Consider the following 5,464-nt stretch of genomic DNA (forward strand, 5'->3'; position numbering starts at 1 on the left):
TGGATACTGACTGTTTTCCACTCTGACAGAAGCACAAATCTAGCCTAATAAACGTCTGTATGTATTCACAATTAAATAAACAATATATTATTTCTTTTCTCTGTGCCTACAGTGCCGTGTCAGTCACCATATGCCGGAAGAGAGGAGCAGGGAGTCGTATCACGATGGTAGTTTTTTGGTGTTGTGAGAGGGGGGGAGTCAGAGCCGAGGGCTCACGGTGCATGTAGCACATCAGATCTCCCTCAATTAATCCAACATTAGGTGCCTGGGATCCACGAGTCAGTGCTTTTGGAAAGCATGTGTGGCTCAAATCTAATTATTCTCTCCCTTCCTTTGAGCCGGAGAGGGTGGAGAGATATATAGAGAGAGAAAGAGAGAGTGGCCATCCACGTAGCTATAGGTTTTGTTATGCTGTGATTTCTCTCTCTCCCTCGCTCGCCCGCTCACTCCGAACCCCCTTCTTCCCCCACCTCCTCCTCTCTCTCACTCATTCTCCATCTCTCTCTCACACACACACGCGCCAAACACACTCTCTCTCCTCCTCTGCCTCTCTCTCTCCCCGTCTGTCTCTCCCTCCCTCAGCTTCACTCGCTCTTGTGCTGTAAGTTCATTTGCTGTGTCAAGCAACAACTGGCTCGGGAGTGGGCAGTGGGTTTTGATCCTTTTGTCAAGCGTCCCCTCTGTGAACGTGTACCGCGTCCACCTGCACACCACAGGACTGCCCGCCTGGCTCGCTCCAACATCGGCGTACCGTCCTGGGTTTATCACCATCAGGCATCCCACCTTGCTTAGGCGGGCGGCACGACGAGATGCTCAAGGTTTGACGGGGTAAGTCGCATCCACATGTGGACTCCATCGCTTCTCCTTTTTTCCCAAACATATTGTTTTATGTCAGTGTGATTGGGTGACGTTTTTTCGTATTTTTTAACATTTTTGTCATTTTTGCCGGTGTGGTCTACACCTTCTGATGCTTGTGTCAAGTGTCTCGTGAAATTACCATATTCATGGGCTCCATTCAATTAAATTGCAATCAGTGAAGGGTCCAGCTCGAAGTGTTTTTTCTTTTTTTTTTAGTGCAGGGTGGAATAGCGCAGATCGCTTGTTTAGAAAGGGAGGAGTGGAGGAGAGGTAGAGAATACAGATCTGGTCATATTTTCTGCTGCTAAACTTAAAAAAATATATACATTTTTTTAAATAAAAAAGACTGAGTGAGCTCTTGCATGAAGATAGAATTAAAAAACTGTAGGACCAATATATATATATATATATATAATTCAACGGAGGAAAAAAAAGAGATGCTCCCAGAGGAACTTTGGCAAAGACAAACAAACCAAAAAAAAAAGCACAAAATCTATGCATGGAGACCATTGATTAACTCCTGGAGTTCTAAGGGGGTTTGGACGAGGGTCGAGTCCCTGGTTGCTCTGAGTGTGTGTGTGTGTATAGCTTCAGAAATGGACAGAGAAAGCGAGAGCCCTGGGGCTATAGCACTGGGGGAGTGTGCCCTGCGTCAGGGTGCATGTGTGTGTGTGTGTGTGTGAGGTGCGTCTCATGGTTATGCAGACTGGGGGTCTGGAGAGCGAGCGAGCAGCCGGCTGCTACACTGCCGGTGTGTGTCCGTACGGTGGCTTTTGTTGCGTTTGTGCTCGAGTCCAGCTTCTCCCTCTCCATCTGCCTCCGTTAGCTTCTCCTCCAGTTTCTTGAGCTGCCTTCTCTCTCTGTGTCGTGTGGATTTCAGCACGAGAACTGATTGTGTTTCTCGTTTTGTGAATGATCGGTGTAAAACAGAAAAATATTTTTGGGTATGTATGCAGACTATAATTATGTAGGTTATTGTTTTAAGTGGTGTCATTTTTTTTATTCATATTTTTTTTGCAGGAAATAGAGGTAAATATGATAATAATATAACATTTCTAATCTTACAAATTATTATTATTATTTATTTATTTTGAAAAATCTGTTTTATTGTGTTAATTTGTTTTTAAATTATGAGTCATTTTGATATACTGTGTTTTATTGATCAAAATATTATTCTGGAAATTGAGAAAAGAGCTAATTCTATAAAATATTGGAAACTCATGTTACTGCAAGTGAATACAAAAAATACCTTAAAATGGCCTGTTTAAAAAAATGTAATGATCCTAATAGAATTAGTTAAAAAGTGAAATTTTTCTTATTTTAAACAAAATAGGCATATTTCACAGGTATGTTTGTCAGCTGAAATAACATCCTTTATATCTTAAAATTAGTATGGCACCACAATAAAAAAAAGCTAAAATAGATAAATGCACTAAATTACATTCAATGTTAATGCATTTTAAAGATAATCTAATTCAGACCTGTTTTGCCATAAAATGCACAAATCTCTACGTAACATGATGCATTAATACAAGTTGCAATTTTTTTTTCTTCTTCAAAAGAAGCCTTCTCTCATAGACTAATCACACAGTTTAGCCCCCACCTCCTTTTTTCCCTCCCCCCGTCATCCTCAAGTGGGGTGTAGAGGGGGGGCCGCCATGCTTCATTTGAGTCCGTGTCTCCATATAGAATTCTCCTCACGGTGCTAATGGACTGTTTGGCTAATTTTTCCCCCCGTTTCTATATCATTTAGACAGATGAGATGTGCAGCATGTGATGAAGTGGACCATAGTAGGATTTATATCCAGAGCATCCTGCTCTATCCTAACCCCCGGTGGTCTGTGTTTTTAGGTGAACCCACTACAGTGGACTATCGTCATCATCAGAATCCCCGCCGTGGCAATGGGAGTCAAGACATGGACGTTTCCCGGAGGACCTCCGCTGGGTCCTTGCATCCCAGGTGAGTTTATGCTGTTGGGGGGGGGGGGGGGGGGGTGGATTACCCATAACCCCCTTCCACCACCTCCCATCCCCCGCTCCTTCATTAAATGCACCTTTCCCCCGAGTGGCCCTGTGAGAGCACAGATTGCTGGGAGGAAATAGCACAAAAAAACACTTACCACATATTTCCTCTGAGGCGTTTACTGAACAAAAATGCACTGTTAATTTCTGTTTGCAGACGAGCCGTTGAGGGGCCCTTGCCTTGCGCTACAAAGCGTCTTCAATCAATTGTTTTGAAAAGGCCGCGTTTTCCGAACGGCCGCGGACGATGCCGGCGGTTCGGTTGTTTCTCTCTGTAAAAGACTCTCTTCGGTGACGGGTATTCTTGGGTGGATAATACGGCTCTCGTTGTTATTGCTTAAGAATACGCGTAGTCGAGGAGAGTCATACCGGCGGCGCCTGCAATGGACTAGAGAGAGCGTTGAATCCAGAAGGCCCACCTGCCTGCACACACACATGCGTTTGCTAACGCCGAGGTTCACGCCCACATCCATTTATTGAGTCAGCGAAGCTGCATTTCCTGTTGTGTGTGATGCTTGTGCTGTTGATTTATCCGCCTGCTCCCACTAAACATCTTTTCAGCCACCGGAAAAGGAAAAACTGGGTTTTTTGTTGTTGTTGTTGTGATTTGAGTTCTACGGCGTCTTCTTCACCGAAAGGGAAAGCTGTATACTGTAACGTGCCGGGCGGGGTTGTAGATGCATTGCAAATGTGTTCGGTTTGTGCCATATATTCTTTTCTCAGGACTGCACACACTCCACCTTTTTAATGCAAATTGATTTTGAAATGACATTTATTGTGCAGGGTTTCCATATGGAGGGCTGGAGAGAGAGAAAAAAAAATGGAATGAAATGTCCACGATGCCACTGACAGCTAAATTTATGCGGATTGTAAAGGAACACACTGCAGATAAACAGTTACCACGGCTTTAGATTGACTGCGGCGTGGCTTGCCATGTAGGCACGCGTATATCATGAATATGTATCAGGCGAGCGTATGATGCTGCATTCTAACGTCCATGAAATCCATTTAGGGAACCTAATAGGATCTACTCGACTTATGAAAGCTTACGATCAGGTCTGATAAATATACATGAGATTGCTTTATAAGAAAGTATTCTTTTGCTTTTTATACTTGTATCTATTTTGCATAAAAACAAATAGATTGCATTTGGACCGGCTGTTGATGTATTGACGTGGACGATTTGTAAATCTGCAAACATTTTAATTTGTTCTCCATTATCATTCAGCACATTTAAGTGATGTATTAGCATTTCAGATAGACTAAAGGCAACAATCAGCCCGCTCCATCCTTGATCACTCTGTAATTATCGTTCTTTCGGCTATGTGTTTAAATGAATAGAGAGAAAAGAGGTGCGGAGGAGGAATATTGTCACGGTTTACCACTAGGGGACCCACACAACTGATTAGTTCAGATCAGTTTTTAGTCTGTTTAGACTAACCAAACTTTTCAAGTCGTTTTTGAAGTCATTCTTAAGGGTGCATAAAAATATATGTTTAGATGTAAACAGGTTTTGGCAGCTTAAAAAGAATGTGTTTTTATTTTTAGCGTGTACACTCAAAATGAATGGAATTTCATTTATTCCTTTATTAATTTATGCTAAACAGTGCCTTAGGAGTGGCAAATGTGAAAAAGGTCACATGCAACCCATTTGATCAATGGGTTTTTATATAGAATATTTATCTGTATTTAAGATTAAAATATGTTTTTTTTACTAAAATATCCTACAGAGTATATTAACAGAATTTCTCTCTTATATAATTTTATTTGATGATGTTGAGTAAATATCTCGCTGTTTAACTTCCATCTATCTAGAGTTTATGACGTGATGAAATTATTCAAGCCTCTGCAGCTCCTTAATTTGCTCTTTATTGAAATTATTTTTATATGCACATCATCTTTGTTCCTCCCCCTCATATTATAAATAAAGCTTGATTTAAGTAAAATTATGATGCATTTTGTATATTTTGTCCTTTATAGGTAAAGAATCAGTTTGAATTTAGGTCATGAACAAATATGAAAGCCAAATATATATATATATATATATATATATATATATATATATATATATATATATATAAACAAATATATATGCACGAACACAACAAACAAACAAACTAACTAACCATGAACAGAAAATTTGGGTTAATATATATTCATACATAATATATTAGTTTTATTCTGTATACTGTTGGTTTTAGTATGCTTCAAAAAGCATTTGTCATAATGTTGAAATGTATTTATATATAATTGCCTTGGATTCTTTTGCTTGGTCTATTGACACCATTGAACCCTCTTTATTTGTTGTTGTCTGAGCTTGTAGCATTTGACATTATATTTCAAGACACAATGTAGCTCCAAACAACAACAAAAATAGCCAGAGTGTTTCCGGTTATCATCATATTAGAAAACGCTAATTTGCTTTTTGTGACAGGACAATGTCCAACTCTCTATATATGATTTTTCAACTGTAGAATCAGCTGAATTCACATTTGAATTCACATAGTTGCAAAAAGCCTTAAATTACAGACTAGATCTATCTCCACAGGGGCTTTAATGAATTTCAGAGGATATGAGATATTGA

At 40.0% G+C, this 5,464-nt stretch overlaps 1 long non-coding RNA gene across 1 annotated transcript; it reads left to right on the forward strand.

The window, feature by feature from the left end:
* Positions 1 to 267: 267 nt before the first annotated feature.
* Positions 268 to 4,000, forward strand: LOC130084060 (uncharacterized). The gene is made up of 3 exons (XR_008806890.1): positions 268 to 828; positions 2,710 to 2,818; positions 3,038 to 4,000. It is a non-coding gene; the product is annotated as an uncharacterized LOC130084060 (long non-coding RNA).
* Positions 4,001 to 5,464: the final 1,464 nt, after the last annotated feature.

Source organism: Rhinichthys klamathensis, unplaced genomic scaffold (genome assembly GCF_029890125.1).
Source record: "Rhinichthys klamathensis goyatoka isolate OS25496 unplaced genomic scaffold, OSU_Roscu_1.1 h1tg000059l_1, whole genome shotgun sequence".
NCBI classification, from domain to species: domain Eukaryota; kingdom Metazoa; phylum Chordata; class Actinopteri; order Cypriniformes; family Leuciscidae; genus Rhinichthys; species Rhinichthys klamathensis.